An 18,352-nucleotide genomic window follows, 5' to 3' on the forward strand; every position below is an offset into this window, starting at 1 on the left:
CCTTTTAACTGTCTCGTTCAGTTTGTTTAACATCAGCGATAGCATTCTGTGTATAACTGTTGTCCAAAGTTTTTGTCTTGAGCACATTTCCATTTCCCAGGTGTTGGAGTAAGCTTATCTGGCTTGCTTTCAATTTTTTCACACAGGTATTTTTTTATTTTATATTGAATCATGAGAACATCTTATATCATCCAGATCCCTGTTGATTTATCTGTTGGGCCAGATGTGTTACACAAACAGAGAACAAAACTTAGAAATGGGGGTGGGCATAAATCAAACAAATGCCAGAACATGGAGGCAAACTTAAAGATAAGAAAGCAGGGCAGACATCCTGTTGTCCCAACAAGATAACCAAACAGATGTGTCTCTTAAACAAAACACCCACAGGAATGGTGAGGAGCTCTCCCCCTTCAAGATTTGAAAATTTACAGCAAAACTGACCCTTAGGTTAAATCCCCTTGATAACCAGAGTTTGGAATGTAATGAATATTAATGTGTTATGCCTTTAAAAGTGTAGTCGTTTCCCTCTTCAGTGTGTGTGTTTGGTGGAGAGATCCTCCATGCACCCAGTGCTGTAATAAAGGGAACACCTGCTTGACATATTCCATTGGTGTGTCAAGTCACTATGTAGAATTTCTCGGCATCAATATTTTTTATCATTCTTACATTTAGACACTGAACACAAGTACTGAAGCAGTAATAAGAACATAGCATTTTAGGAGCACTAGTAAGATTGACCTCTCTATCTTGTAGAAACAAAAAGTTTGAATCTGCTCTTGTCACACTCCAATGTAAACGAGAGAGACGAGGTTCTTTGATTATGTGTATACCCAATGGCGAGATTAAGACACAGCAGGTCAAATATTAGCCCAACCAGTTTATTACAAATACTAGTTGCTTAGGGATATGGGGAAGGGAAGGTGAGTGATAGAAAAGAGATAAAAAGCAAGGAGTCTTGATAGAAAGCAAGAGAGATATAATCACCACCGTGGGTCCAGCGAGGTTCGTAGTAGGTCCATTGATCTCAGGAACTCTCTGGTCACTGCGGGGGATGGGAGGAAGCTGGGGAGCTTTGCAGCAAGCAGGCCAAGGGGCTCTTCCAAGAGGTTTCCCCTCAGGGAATTCTTGGCCAAATATTTTTTTTTCTTTGGGAGCTCTTCTCCATCAAAGATGTTTTCTTTGGGAGTTATTCTCCAAAGTTTTTTTCTGAAAGTTCTTCTCTAAGAGTTCTTCTCCAGGAATTCTTCTCCAAAATCCTTGGTTCAGTGAAAGCCTCTTATCCCCCATTTCTCAGGTGTTTTTTTCCTTTTCTCTTTGTTTGTGTAACATGTCTGGCCCAACAAATAAGCCAGCAGTGGATATCGCCTTCATTGCCATGCGGGAGCATTGTTGTCTTTTTGTGGTGGTCAGCTTCTCCAAGCCATACCCCCCCCCTCCCCCCCCCCCAGAAAAGACTGTTTGCCCCTATTTCTGCTTACCTATACAGCCATAAGCAGAGACACTGAGGCACCATGACACCTATCTGGATAATCGGCAGTTATCAGTCAAAGTCTTGACACCAGAAAAGGTCTTCCAAAGCAAGATTTGAGACAAAAGAAAGGAAATCAGTTTCCGTCGTTCACAGCTCTCATGTTTCAATAAACTATTATCAGGAAAAAGAAAAGAAAAACTGACTGAGAGCCTGCAGCAACCTGACCTCACACTGATCATTATCCCCCCCCAAAAAAGATAACTTTCCCATACCTGACCCCAAATATCCAGCCCTTCCTGAGGAAAGATACCCAATCTTTTTGGGGCCAAGATTACAAAAAATCTTAACATGCAGCTCAAGATTTAAGATTATTTTTGAATTTCATAACCCTAATCAACAGTTTCCATGTCACAGTAAGGTCAAAAAGTTAAGGAAATTATGAAGCTGCATATCTGGATAGTACAACAACAAAAAAGCCTTTGGTCTTTATTATGGTTTATTTATGCAAAGCTGCAAGCATAACTTTTATTTCTTCTTCTTAGGGAAAAATACCACTATATTTTAGGTATTCTAAGTATTTCTAGTGACTGAATACCTCTCAACGCAGCTAACCTTCTCCTGCTGACATTTTGATCTGAATCTGAAATGTAATCAAATGTCAGAGAAAATATCTCTGGTTTTTCTTTCACTTCAGGGCAGAGATGCAAGGTAGCAATATCAACAGTTATCAAAGTGAAGGAGTTGTTCACTCATAACAGATGAGGAGAGTTTTCTCTCCACTCTGTTAAGCACTAAGAGTAGCTCTTGAATCAAGGAATTGAATTGGATTGAATCTATAGACTTGTTAAAACTAGACCCATAGCTTGAGGAAACAGGTAACTTTAGGACTGAACAGGGGACCATGGAAATCAGGGGACCATGGAAATGCATGGACCATTGAAGTTAAGTGAAGACAAGTAGAGCTGCTGTTTGCAACTCAGTACAGGGGTGGTCCCATGAAGATAAGGATAACACAATGGTGTGTAGAGTGGCTGTTTCCAATACAATGGAGGGTCCAGAGAAGATAAGGGGAGTTGTTGTTTGCAACTCGGTGGGGAGTCCCGTGAAGATTAGGAGGCAGAGTTGTTGTTGGGACATAATGCAATCCCACTTAACACAGGGGAAATTAACAGCAAAAATGACTCTTAGCTTTAAAGCCCGAGATATCAATCACTTTTGGAATTTCTATCCACGTCCTTGGAACGTGATGAACATGTATGTGCTATGCTTTTAAATGTGTAGTCGTTTATCTCTTTGTTGTGCATATTTGGAGGAGCAGTCCCCATGCAACCAATGCTGTAAATAAAGGGAATACCTGCTTGACATAACTCATTGGCGTGTCAAGTTACTTTGACAGTTTTCTCAGCTTCACTCTGTTCCTAAGAAATTATATAATTTAAGAAATTTTTCTCTCTGCCAATTGTATTGCCATACTCAGTTCATAGACAAACTTTTTTGCTAAGCAAATGAACAGTAATTATCTGGTTTTTAATTAAAAAAGGGGAAGTACTTCAAAAACAGAGATGAATTTAGGGTGACAAACATTCTTTCTCAATTGAAAGTCTAGTTCTATGTTTCAACTAAAAATAAATAAAACATTTTTTAATTTCATTGAGCTTTTTTTAAATGAAAAGACACTGTTAATTATGCATTGAAGAAAACAGCAAAGTTATACCTAGTTAGAGTTAATCTCAAAATGATTAAAAATTACTTTTATGGAGGGAAAGTGGGGCATGAACATGGGAGGTAAGAACCTAAGAAAGAAAAGAAATGTGCATCTTATATCTCTATCAATGGTAGAGTAACTTTAGGAGCAAGTTCCTCAAATCTTGTAAGTTTCACAACCTCTCCTTTGGATTAAACTAAAAATCATCATTATCCCGATGCAATGAAACTTTTCAAGTAACTTTTCATGCAGCTTAGATGAACAAATTATATATTCAGTAGCTGGGACTTCAGAAGCTATTAGGGTGCACATGCACATCCTCCCTACTTGCAGGGCACCAGGCAGATTTTGATGGTGAGACAGGGACCAATCAGGAATGGATCAGTTGGGCTCTCCAACTCCCTAGCAGGTCCACAGTGCTGCTGACCTGATGACCTCCATAAATTCTATTGATATGTCCAGCATTAAGGACAGCTGAGTACTGGACAGCTCCTAGTCTCCATTTACTATTTTGTTGTTGTTTGTTTGTTTGTTTTTCATCAGGATTTTATACTCTTTTGTGTTAGTCACTTCTCTTCTGAATCCACGAACTGCTGGTGTTCCCCATTCCACAGTTCATACTGTCCCTGTAGTTTCACCTTACACTCTTGACTCAGTTATCTAACCCAAGGTAAGGTAGTTGTGCCATATTAGAGCTAGGACCAGAATCCCTGCTAAGCAAGAAGCTAAGATTCAACTAAATTTAGGAAAAGGAGGCTCATACAATCCTGGCTTTGCTCTCACCTTATCCAAGGAAATTGTAATTCCTTAATTCTATCCTTCTTGACTTCAAATTCCAGATAAGAGCAAGTAAATTTCTTCCCTCCCTCCCTCCCTCCTTCCTTCCCTCCTTCATTACTTCCTTCCTTCCCTCCTTCCCTCCTTCCCTCCTTCCTTCCCTCGTTCCTTGTGTTCTCCCAGTCAGAATCCTTATTTCTGCTTTCTATCTATACTCAGTCAGTCTCTTCTGAGGCAGATTTTCTTTTTATTTATTTATTTCTTCTATTTATTTATCCTACAGCAGGAGTGAAGTCAATCAGCTTCAATCAGTGCTGACACTATGAAACACAAAAGCATTACATCAAAACAGAAACATTTCAGGGCAAGGTTTCTTTATGAATACACAACAATAAACTCCAGCTGTGTCCTGCCAGTGGCTACATCAGCTACACAAGCTGTTTTATTGGTTTGTTTGTTTGTTAGTTCAGGGCTTCTGTTGTGTCTGTGTCTGGATTCAACATTACATACCTGAATCAAAGAGCTTGCCTATGGAGATAGTTGGTTCCTTGAGATAGAAGAACTCAGAAGATCCATAAACATAAATGAGTTTCTTTCAATAGTTAAGTGAGCAGCAAATGACTACTTCTTAGTGACAAGTTTAACGAACAAGCCTCTAAAAACTTCCCTTGAGGTAAACAAAGACTTTTCTTGAGGTGTAATTGTCTGTTTCTTCTGGACATCAGCTGATTTGTGTATCCAGCACCCTCTTACTTTTTAGTAGTTTCTCTAAAATGCATCTAAGTAGTGGCTTGCAAACTGTGTCACACTGTGCACCAATGGACTATGCTCAGTGATCTGAAGTCTGCCTGCAGAGCTGTATTCCCTTTATACCAAAGTCCACATGCTGTTTCAAGTGTCCACTGTCTGAAAGGTGGATGAATGATGGTGTGTACAGTTCTCTGCCACCGAAGTATTCGGGATGAGGAAAAGAAGATGAAAATAGGTTGCTTAGATTGAATATCAAATGTTCGTGCACTATAATATAAACGAAAGAACAAGAGACTGAAGATAAGAAAATAATGTCAGTAAATTCAGCTATGTGAATAAGCATACCTGAAAAAAAAGAAGGAAGAAAAAGTACGTGCGTTTTTATTTCTAAGTTAGCAATATTTGGAATGAAGGAATCGATTTTCAAACCAAGAAAGTGAAAATGTAGCATTACACTATAACGCAAAACATCAGCAATTATCGGCATAGATGTGCTCACAGTCCTGATGTTGACTTAGCTCCTATTGAATATGATAGGAGTTACTGCTAATTTTAATTTTTTTAGATTAGATCTTAGTACATTTTGATTATTGGTCTAGTGATAGTTAGGCTAATTAAATAATTGGATCCGCTGTTATACCTATTAGTATTTTGTTCCAAAACTGGGGAAAAAACATACTGAAAATTAAAAAAAAAACAACACAAAAAACAGAGGACCAGGCAATCCCACTGTGCCTCCAGCTGAACAGGAATTCCAACTTGAACTAGATCAGAAAGTGAAAATATATGAACTCTCAAAGTAAGGTCTTGCTTCACCAGGAGTGTAAAGAGCTGCTGTTTGCATCTGCAAAGAGAAAACATAACAAAACAAAAAGTCATCTTGAGTTAACACTGGTCAAATGTGTTGTTAATGTGATTTTTAAAGTATTAATAGAACTACCTTCAGTGATGTCAGATTGTTCTCACTACTACATTTACTGTGATTATTGGAAATTTACTTTTTATTGTTATATTTGACCTATTACACGGGAAAAGCATTTCTCTGCCATCAAGCAGAATGGAGTGAGGTACATTTTCTCCAATTTCTTTACAGTTCTAATGAAAGATACTTCCCATCCACCAAATAAGAAAAACATAGGAGAAAAGAACAAAATCATTTTGGCAAAATGCGTTTCCATATAAGATGTTTAATGTTGATACTTTATTAATAAATAATAATGACCATAAGAAAAGCTCTATTCATGTGCTACCTAATAGGACATTTTTGAGACCTGATTGAAGCTGAGAAATCTGACAAAGTAACTTGACACACCAGTGAGTTATTCCAAGCAGGTGTTCCCTTTATTTGCAGCACTGGGTGCATGGGGATCGCTCACCAAATACGCACACCAGGAAAGGGGTGGCTACACATTCATAGGCATAGTGTGTACATATTCATTACATTTCCAAGAAATTAGTTACACTCTAGAATGTGGAGGGGGTCTCTGGGCCCATCTGGTGGTATCCTTGAGAAACTTTTAGGGGATTGCATGGTGCCCCAACAGTAACTCTTCCTCCTTATCTTCATGGGACTCCCCATTGAGGTGCAAACAGCAACTCCACTTATCTTCTCTGGACCCTCCATCGTATTGTAAACAGCCACTCTACACACCACTGTGTTATCTTCATGGGACCACCCCTGTACTGAGTGGCAAACAGCAGCTCTACTTGTCTTCACTTATTTTCAACGGACCACACACTTCTGTGGTTCCTGTGTTCAATCCTAAAGTTACCTATTTGCACAAGTTACTTGTTTTAACAAGCCTATACAAGTCTCCTTTATTCATGATCATGGCTCATTTTTTTACACCTACAGTAGATAAGGGCCAACATTATTTTGTTCTGCATTGTGAGACACATGGAGTCATGCACAGGAGATGTTCACATACATGCATACAGAAAATTCTAATTTTCACTGTAAGGAACCTTAACCTAGAACTCAAATGTTTTGTCCTACACTCAAGAATATACACCTAAAAGAGTGAAAACTAGTAAGCAAGATGCTCTGTCTAGCTTTTGCAATTTGAATCTGGAGGCCTCTTGTATTTCCAGAAATATAACCAGATGTTCTGCTTGATTTTGGCTTTCCTTTTCTAACAGGCAAAACATAAAAAGAGCACTTCCCACTGTTATATAGACTATCCACCATGTTTTAGATATTGTTAGATATTGATTAGATATTAGATATTAGACTTATTCTCCATACCTTTTTTTTCCAAACTGCTGAATGTCTTCTGGAATCTTAGAGTGTATCTATACTAGATATTGACATAATGTAAGAGTCTGTGAGAGTCCAAACATCAGAAATAATGCGTGGCACAAACTGTAGGTCAGATAGAGGTTTATGAGAAGTTATGACATTGTTAAAGGGCAAAGAAATTGGAGTCCAAGCTTCCTCTAGAAGGGGTCCAAAACACACTTGGTGCTGTTACCACACCTCCAGTTTAACGGGCAGCATTGCACAACTGATAACACAAGGTTTGGAACATGAATTTCCTCCAACTGATGACTTGAATCTGACGTCCTTGACAAGGATTTAGCTCTATCTGCAGTCAAACATCTCTCTTATGTCTAAGGACTGATGTTGCTCAATGGGGTGTACTACTTCATTATTCTTCAGGTCATTTATCACCTGATTTGGCATTATCTGACAGCACTATAGTCAGGACTCTTGTTGAACACTTTGCATTATTTGATGGAGCAGATCCCCACTGTTCTTTATATAAAACTTTGTTATGAAGACACCGCAATGTGAAGCATTCTTTACTAGATCTGTCACCACTTATAGGACTGGTTATAATAAAAAATAAAAAACAACCTGACATTTGACCGCCTAATTTCAGAAACCACCACTCCCTCCTGAGATGCCTTAAAATTTAGATAGCACACAATTGCATCTTGCCTTAAAAATGGTATGAGTTGTAATTACTCTCATGCTCTATTTTGTCTAAAAGGATCATGTAATGATAATGGTACAAATGTTGATAAAAAAAAATCAGATTATTGCATTTTTGTCTCCTCCCAAGAACATTTAATTCTGTAGCCACATTCAGTGTTATTTTCTTTATTTAGAATACAGCAGAGTCCAATGTGGTATGATTAATTATTGTCAATGTTAACATCACTCGTACACAGCAGAATTCAGTCTGAGATGCCATTACTGCTGAAAAAGAGGAAAACAAACATCACAATAACCTTTTACAGTATTATTTGTCCAGAAATTTCACAGTGGTTTGCTATATTAGGCTGACTCTTACACTTACACTTGCTATTTAAAGTAAACAATACAGCTGACTGAAAATGTTTAATTTTATTAAATTAGTTAACAGAGAAGCATTCATGAAAATCTTTATTTTCTTCGTAATTTGTGTATATTTTATAGAATGTTTTCAGGAGCAAATAGCAAAAAAACCCAACATGTTTCATACTACAAATTTCTTGTCCTTGAAACATTCTCTGTGGTCAGCCATTGCAGTTCTTTCCTATTCCAGCATGCAACAGGGATTTTGTTATTTCTATGAAAAATTATGAGAGAGATTGGATGAAAATGAGGAAAAAAGGTAAATAAGATTCATTGAAATTAATTCTTGACCAGTTTCCTCTCCATAAACTCTCTAGAACAGTTATTCATACATCTATGTAGAACTCAATTTCATTACAGAAGGATCATTTGCAGAAAACAGTCAGCATTCATTCTGAATAGCTGAACTCAGTTTCAAAGACCGGGAACAAAGTAAAAGTGTCTAAGCAAGTTAAATCAATTATGAATGTACGGGGTAAATTTTGAAATTTGTATTCAGGTATGACATTCATAAATGAGGTTATCCAAAGGTGTGTGTGTTCAGGTCCTTGTGAGACTATATAGTAGAGAAATAGTTGAATTAATCTTGAAATTTTTCATTTCAACTCAGTACTAACTTTTCAAACTTCGTGAACATAATTATATAAGGAACTTAGTCTGACTCATACAGATGTAGCACTGTGTAAAATGTAAGTTATACGCAGTGTAATGCTCTGGGGTCCTGTGCAGAAAGGGGTGACTTTAAACCACTTGTAACTTTACAAGTACGGTTATTCATAGCTACAATATCTTTCTAAATATAGGCCGCATGACATGACTTATTAAGTGGGAAGCTCTTTAAGTGAAAGCAATATTAAGTCATAAAACAATGTCTCTATTAAATCAAAGAACTAAATTATTGTGATTATGAGGTGTGCAGAGACTTCATGGTCGAGATATTCTGGTTAGTAATATTTCAGATTAAGTCTTAAACTGCAAACATGAGGAGAGAATTGGTATGCATGAAAATGTCTGATTTAGGAATCTGAATGAAACCCCATGATATCTGTGTGCTGGGATGCTTTGCTACCGCTCACCTAAAGCAGATTACTTTTTTTTTTACTTACTGCCTATTCCTGAAAATATATTTTTGTGGGCTTATTTTCCTTTTTCTTTTTTTCTTTTTTTTTTAACTGGGCAGCTACCTGCTTGGCTAAACCACAATAGCATTTTTGGAGCACAGAGTGAGGCAGGAATTGTTAAGATAACAGCAAACTTGACTGGACTGCATTAACACAGGGTATTGTAGTAGTTTCATAATTACTGGTCACTATGTTAATTTTTTCCCTATTTATGGAGCAACTCAAGAGTCTTCTCATGGAACTATATTGTGTAGCACCTTGCTTGCTGTTTATTTTCCCTGCCGCACTGTCATCTCTGGGGTTTGGATTAAGGCTTTTATTGTTGCTATGCTGTGTGGCCTTGACTTGTAGGATGATAAAATTGGTTAATGCTCCGTGTGCATTCAGCATTGCAGTCATCTTTGGACTTCGGAAGATAAATTGTTGTTACTCTTAGTAATTGCACTCTTAGCTTGATCTTCCTGGGAGCCTGGCTATGGAAGAGAAAGGGGAGAACATTTTCCAGCCACTCCTCAGCCTCCCCTTCACTTTTCCCTCTTTTCATAGAGGCCAAGAGCTAGCTACTATAGTTCTGAAGAATGTTGACTATCTGTAGAATGTTCAAGCCAGCATGTTCCTATTGCTAGGTATCATGAACATCTTTCAGGCCATGTTTAAGATTAAACAGTTATTTAAGAATGTCACCCAGAGATCTGTCCCGAGGTAGGACAACTCTGAGTGGCAGGGAGTGTGGGATGGTATGGGCAGGTGTCTAGAGCAACAGGCATCCCCAGTGGGTTGAGACTTCATGTCTGAACAACTGCAGAATCCTGAACAAGTAGAATATTTGGAAAAGGTTTGCTATCGCCATGGCAGTCCTGAAGAGGTACTCTGATGCATGTTAGGCCCTGGCATCTGCCTATCAAACTCTCTTTGATGACATTCAACATCCTTAAGGGGAAGAGAATACCTCTGGATCTGATGATGCAATGAGTCTTCCAACTCCTGTGATAGACCCTGTGGCAGCTCCAGTTCCTGCAGCTGGTCCTGTGGGTGCTCTGAGCATTGTAACTGACTCAACTGCCACTCCACAGTTAAACTGAAACCAGAGAACCAATCAGTGCTAGCATCAGTTGCCCCATAAGCAAGAAGAAAAAGTATCTATGAAATTCAGAACATTTAGCAAAAGCTTATATAGATCCAGAGATGATGAAGATGAAGATGGAGCAGGTCCATCATAAAGGCAGGAGGAGAAGGAATAGACAGAAACTGCCAGACTCCTAATGGTGAGTGACCTGTGAGATCTGTGAAAAGATTACAGCTATCAACAAGGAGAGCACAATGTCACCTGGCTGCTATGGTGCAGGGATGGTGAGACCGGTAGCCTGGACTTATCAGGCAGTGAAGCCAAGCAGCTGGGTTCATAGGTTCATAAGGTTGGAAAGGACCTACAAGATCATCTAGTCCAACCATCCTCCTATCACTATCCCTACCCAACTACTAAATCAAATCCCTTAGCACCTCATCTAAACGCTTCTTGAACAGCGCTAGGGATGGTGCCTCAACCACCTCCCTAGGCAGGCCATTCCAGTGCCTGACCACTCTTTCAGAGAAAAAATGTTTCCTCAGGTCTAATCTAAATCTTCCCCGGCGCAACTTGTGGCCATTCCCTCTCGTCCTGTCATTATTTATCAGGGAGAAGAGGCCCACCCCCTCCTCACCACAACCCCCCTTCAGGAAGTGGGAGAGTGCAATAAGGTCTCCTCTGAGCCTCCTCTTCTCCAGACTAAACAATCCCAGCTCCCTCAGCCGCTCCTCATAAGACTTGTGCTCCAGACCCCTCCCCAGTTTTGTTGCCCTTCTCTGAACACGCTCCAGGGCCTCAACGTCCTTCTTGTAGTGAGGGGCCCAAAACTGAACACAGTACTCGAGGTGCGGCCGTATGCGTATACTCGAGGTGCGGCATATATGGATTTAACTTGAATGATACTATCAACTCCCAAGATCCAGATGGCATGATATGTATGTGACTGATGTGGTAGAGAGTTTTGTACAGAATGTACCAACACCGTATACCAGCACCCTGACAGAAACAAACTGGAAAGATAAAGAAAGAAAATGGTAGATGAAGTTGACAGCCTGCTTAGACAATATGAAGGTAATCTCTCTTCCTCCCTATAGTCCTGTGTCCCTGCTGTGAAGAAACTGTCCCAGGAGGTCCAACAATTCAAAGATAATATGTCTTGGTCCCTACTTGTACAAAATAATATCTCAGCTATTAGAAGAGCCCTTCTATTTGAGAGATGATATAGGAAGTACATACCATGCACCATCTTGTGGTTTTATCTATGTGATCTGGGATAGGATATGTGGAAGTGGGATGCAAAATCCACCTTGATCCTACGGGCATGGGTATGCAATTGAAAGGATCAGTGGTATTCTAATGCCATCAACTTATAAAGGGACAAAACCCATTTGTATTTCTGGAGTGATTAAGAGAACCTAAGAGTTAACTATATTGGAGGCCAAAGTGAGTCTACCCAGAAACAAGTGGCAAAAGCAATCTATTTGACTAGCTCAGGGCCTCCATTCATCCATATAGATTATTTCAGGAGTGGGTACTTCTAGAATCTAAAAAAATACCAATGATCTTTTGGTAGGCTGCCCTGCAGATGGAGGACATTAAGCATCTGTCTGGCCCCTCAGAGGACCGTTCTGTTATGGGGTTGCTGAGAGCAGAATAGCAGATGCCAGTTCTTACTGCAACAGCACACTGGAAGCAATATTATACCAACTGGGACATCCTAATTCCCATTAAATAGCTCACTCGTCAACTGGAGAACCAAGGAGAAATCAGCAAGACTCACTCACCATCCAGTAGTCTCCTATGGCCAGTGCAAAAATCCAGTGAAAAGCAAAGACTAACAGTGGACTATAGTGGCCTGGATGAAGTCACACCACCACTAAGTACTGCCGTGACAGACATGCTGGAACTTCAATATCAACTAGAACCAAAGGCAGCCAGGTGATATGCCACAACTGACATAGCTAATGCATTTTTCTCAGTTTCTCTGGCAACAGAGTACAGGCCACAGTTTGCTTTTACTTGAATGGATGTCCAGTATACCTGGAATTGACTTCCCCAGAGATGGAAACGCAGCCCCATCATTTGTCATAGGCTAATCCAGACTGCACTGGAGGAGGGGGAAGCTCCTGGACACCTGCAATACATTGATGACATCCCTGTATGTGGAACACAGCAGAGGATGTTTCTGAGAAAGAAGAAAATAATTCAAATCCTTCTAAAAGCTGGTTTTGCCATAAAGCAAAGTAAGGTCAAGGTATGTGAATAAGAGATACATTTTCTAGGAATAAAATAGCAAGATATCAATAAGAGCTATGTCTTCAACAACTAGCAAAACCAAATCAAACCAAAACTCAACTCAAGTTTTCTTGGGTGCTTGTGTTTCTGGAGAATGTATACTCCAGATTACAGTCTGATTGTAAACCCTCGTGATCATGTGACCGAAAAGAAGAATTAAGTCACATGAGACATTGAGCAAAAACAGCCTTTGAATAAATTAAATGGGGTAGTTCTTGAAGCAGTCTTTGAATTAGTTCAACAGGACAAGATGTAGAAAACGTCATCTACTCTGTAGCCAAGAGTTGTTCCGCTTGGAGTGTCTGGCAGAAAGCTCTAGGGGAGACTCAAGGTTGACCCTGGTGTTCTGGATTTGAAGATACAAAGGATCCAAAGCTGGGTTGGGGCTGAAACACAGCTCCTTCAGGCACCCTGACCACCTGTGCTGGGCTGGATTTTCAGAGGGAGGTCCCTTCCACACATCATGCAACTGATGGTACATGGGGTAAATGGGTTGCACTGATCACACAGTGGATTTGAGTAGGGAATCCCAGTCATCTAGGAATCCTAGAAGTGATTAAGGACTAGCCTGAAGGCAAAGATTTTGGAATATCACCAGAAGAGAATGTGACACATGCTGAAGAGGCTCCACAATATAGAAAATTACCAGAAAATGAGAAAAAATATGCTCTCTTCCCTGATGGGTCCTGTCACATTGTGGGAGAGGATCAGAAGTGGAAGGCTGCTATATGGAGTCTTACACAACATCCTGCAGAAACTACTGAAGAAAAAAGTAAATCAAGACAGCTCAAGGAAGTTAAGGCCATCCAGTTGACCTTAAACTTCACTGAATGAGAGAAATTTGTCAATCATGGATGGTGGCAGATGCCCTTGGGAAGTGGTTACAGTAATGGAAGAATAACAACTGTCAGCACAGAGGCAAACCTATCTAGGCCACTGTATTTTGGAAAGACATTGCTGACCAGGCAGAGAACATAGATGTAAAGATCCACCATGTAGATGCTCAAAATAACAGAGAATCATACCATTAAAGAACATCAAAACAACCATCAGCTGGATAAGGCTGACATGACTGAAATGGGTGAGTTGGATCTGTACTGGTAAAATAAGGGTGACCTATTTCTAGCTCAGTGGGCCCATTACATCTGAGGCCATCAAGGAAGAGATGCGACCTATGGATGGGCTCATAATCAATGAATGGGCTTGACTATGGATGCTATTGTACAGGTTACCCATGCATGTGAAACATGTGCTGTAATTAAGCAAACCAAGTAGCTAGAACCTCTTTGGTATGGAGGATGATGATAGCTGAAATATAAATACATGGAGGTCTGGCAGGTGGATTATATCACATTCCCATAAACTCACCATGGCAAATGTCCTTATAATGGTGGAAGCAACCAAAGGCAGCTGGAAAGTATCCTGCACCCCATGCTATCCTGGGTGTTGCAAATCAAGTCTTGTGGTAACATGGCACTCCAGAAAGAATAGAGTCAGATAGTGAAACTTATTTCTGAAACAGCATGGCATTGAGAGAGCATATCACATCCCTGTCACACATCAGCCTTTGGATAAATTGAACAGTACTCCTTCATGCTTCTACAAAGCATTTGGATGTTAGTGTATTTTATAATCTTCACAAGATATAGTAATATATTTTCCTCTTTATAACAAAATAAATGTTTACAAACATGGGATGATATAGATCACCTAAATCGGTAATCAGTATACCATGAAGTTTGATTCTCAGAGTGCCATAGCGGCAGTGAAGGAGGGTATGGGTCAAGCAGATACATGCCTGATGCACAATTTTGATTTTAATCAGGAGCACAAAGTATAAATTTCAGAAGTTTCCACAGAACTTCACTTTTGCAGCAGCCTGCTGAATCCCTCACACATTTACTCAGTCTACAGAAGGCTTAAACAAAGGGATGATACTCCAACTATTAGAGAGGTAGCATAGGTGGACTTGATGAAGATTAATATTTATTAACTTTCTCGTGAACTGAAAATCTGAAAATATAAATTGTGTAATCTGTTAAAAAAATTCATTCCTCTTGGTGTAATGGAATTATTTCAGTGAATTAATGTTTTAGAACCAGAATATTTATTGCATAGACTACTTTTTTTTTTATTTAGAAATAAAATTTATATATATATATTTATTTAGAAAGCGCTCCAGCAATTCAACACAGAATAAACAATAACAGTGTAACCAATAACATTCCATAAAATACAACAGATTTCAAATCCCAGTAACTGTATAACAGTAGCAATAGATTCTATGCTCTGCTGGCAGTGAAAAAGCTCTAATTAAAATGAACTGTAGCGACATTTGTCCAGAATGTGATTTGACATATTATAAATTCATTCATGCACTGATTGAGAATATTTGTTTTTTTCATGTTTTCAGGATTAATAATGAGGAAAGGGGGAAAAGATACAAAGGTAATTTCTCTTTCTGCAGTACTGGCAATTTTCACATTAATATGCACTTAAAATATAAATTATACACTTGGTTTAAAAAATAGAAAAAAATACGTTTGAGGCTTTTGCATACTTTTTTCATCAAAAATCAGCTGCAATGAGTTACAAGTTACGTGGTCATAGTTTCAAACCAGACCTCACCCAAAGTACTGGGAATCATGAAATACCTCAAAACATTAAGGGCTGTTCTTGATATTTTCATTAACAACTGAAAGTTACAAACAAGTTTTTTATATTAGCTGAGGAAAGACAGAAGGTTCTGAAGACAGAAACCTAAACCAGGAAAGCACTCTTTCTGTATTTTCTTCAATTTTTTCCCCCCTCCTCATTATAATGCTTTATTCAGTCTAATCCTGACATCTCCTTCTGCATTCTTGAACAGAACAGACCTCAGGGAAGTTACTCAGCCTCCTCATGCAACCTGACTAGCTCATGTTATTGACATCTAGTGTGTAATTACTTCATGGTTTATTATAAAGTACTTTGAGGTATTAAACTGAAAGGTGCTTTAGGAATGAAGTGGTGCTGTGAGTTATCATTATGTATTTATTTTGTAGATCTCAGAAAGAAAAGATTTGTTTACAGCTTCAGCATTTTTTTGACTAATCTGTAGTTTAAATTAGACCTCAGAGCTCCATTCAGCTGTAATTTCTTCAGACTTCTAATTTATGTTTTTCTACTCTCAGGCTTACAAAGAAAAAAATGATTCTACAAAAAGAAATGTACCTTAAAAAATACTCTTCCAGGGGAAACATGATAGTTATACCTTAATGTTCTGATCAGCTTCATCCAAAGAGAACTGGCCAGGAACTGCTAATATGACATATACTGTATGTTAATTTAGCCAGTAATATGGAGGTTAATGAGGTAGTTTGGAAAGATGCAGTTCTCTTGATGTCATTCGGAAACTGGCATTAAATTATTTCATAATATTATAAATGTAAAAAAATAAAAATATCTGTGAAATCTGATGCATTAAGAAAAAATGTGTAACTTGTAACTCATTGGAAACTTGTCTATGTTATTCTTCTTCAAAGAATGCGCTTACAACCAAAGGGACACTCCTGGAAAGTGCCACTCCTAATCTTGTGATCAAAGCTAATCAAGGATATTTAACTATTCTGAGTTCATTTCCTTCATTGACATTCCCTACAATGTTGATAAATGACAGTTCTGCTCCATGTGCAGCAGCTTCCTACCAATGAAACTCAATTAGTTTAGTTCCTGTCCATCATTTGCTTATGGTTATAAGCCTAATTGATCCCAAACATCAGCTCAGTCATACATGAAATGGAAATAACTATAAAAATAACCATATTGATACGACTGATCAGAACAATTGCTGTAAAAAAATGCACAGTTTTCGAGTCAGTTAGATTGTATCAACGGAAGTTTTTTCTTTTTCCATGTTAGAGTTGATCTATTTAATGGAATACATCCCCTTCCTTAATAGCACAGCATTTCTAGAAAACAAATAACTGTTATAAATATACCTAAAAATGTATTCATGGGTATATTCAAAGTATATCTTTAATATTGTTCTAATATTCTCATCTCTTAAATTTATCCAGAGATACATTGGGTAACTGGGAAACTTTCCAAATCTAATCCATGCTTTATAAATACAATGACAGGGAAGTTGTGTAGACAAAAGTAAAATGCTCAACGAATGAAAATATTGAAAAACAGTGATTAACAAAAAATGAAGATCTATCATTTCCAATAAATTGCAAAATCATTTATGTTTTTAAATGTCTATAATTAACCCCTAATTTCACATAAATATATGCATCCTGTTTAATAATTTTGGTACTAAACTTTTATTGAGATATTTCCAATCACAATTTTATGATCTTTCAGGACTTAGATTATCTTTTGGAGAAACTGTGTACTTGCACAATGTTAATCTATTTTATTTGTAAAATCATAGTGATATTTCAGCTGACTTATATAATGCAGTCATTGTGCAACTATATATTTATAAACAACATACATCTGTGTGTATACATATGCATATATATGTGTAATCCTGCTTAAAATTAAGTTATTGGCCTGTTAAACAAAGTGCTCAAACCATGTTTTATTCACTTAGCTACTATGAACTTTTTTTTTTTTGAGCAAACACCTAATTAGCACATTCAGGGGCAGTCACAGCTCTGAAGGTTAATAATTCATTAATCATTAACATTTTGGTGGTGTCTGTTTTAGGGCATGCATTTTATTCCTAGCCTATTGCAAGCAAAGACTTGAAGAGAAAATCAGCCATGGTTTGTTTTCATAGTTGCTTTCACTAAATGTACTAAAAAGAATTATTTTTTCACTATTTATTTTAGGAATAGATTACAACCACATCTTTTAAAGTGATGAGCCCACATATACACATCTGAGTACATGTATACTCATAACAACATACATGCTTTCATATATCATTGTAGAATCTCACAGCCCCGTAGCCTTCTCTTTCCAGATGCACTGGAGGCTATTTTGGACCTTTCAAGGTGAGTATCACTGGTAACTATTGAATTGTTACAGAAAAAGCATTTCTTTTCTGCAAAGTTCAGGAATTACTACAGCAAGTATTTTTAGGGAGGAGATAACATAGAAAATCTCAGGACACTATCAGTGTTCTAATTTCCAGCATGAATAAACTCTCCAAAGTTCTTCAAATAGATCCATATTTATCTTTTCACTAAATCAATACTTGTGCTACAAAAAATTGATATGCTCAATATTTTTTTTCTCTCACACAGTTCTACAGCTTTCAATTATTCTCTGTTTTGTTGATTTCAAGATGGAAAAATATTTATTTTTTCATGAAACAATAAGAAATTGTTTTGTATTAGCTCCAAAATATTTTTCAATGCTCTGCCAAAAATCAGTTGCTGGAACATCTATGTTAGAGCATTTTGCACAACATTTTACTGTTGCTTACATTTTTCATTATCACTTCTGTGGTTTATCTGTTCTGGTATATTGATGAAACCTGAGAATTGAAACATGGTGTTTATTTTCCAAGATATTGATTTGTTTGGACAGTTAATTCATGGGTGGCTAACTCCACTGCTGCTCCTGTTTGATCAGTACACAAGTGCTGATCAAATTTCTCTCATGCTGTCTTCTCAGGTTGACTAGGAAGAAATAATAAAACTTAGAATTTGATCTTCTTCCTCTCAGTAGGCTCTAACTATGCTATAAAGCATGTCATAACGTTTTTTAAACAAACATAAATCAAAATAAGCTCAGTTGCAGCATACAACATCTTGAACTGAATGGTATAAAATGAAATCGAGTCTATTGGCTGCTGCTTTTTCCTAAACTTTCTTAATCGTTGTACAAAAAT

The sequence above is a fragment of the Cyrtonyx montezumae genome, unplaced genomic scaffold (assembly GCF_038088225.1).
Source record: "Cyrtonyx montezumae isolate F1298 unplaced genomic scaffold, pur_monq_1.0 scaffold_1, whole genome shotgun sequence".
Classification (NCBI taxonomy): domain Eukaryota; kingdom Metazoa; phylum Chordata; class Aves; order Galliformes; family Odontophoridae; genus Cyrtonyx; species Cyrtonyx montezumae.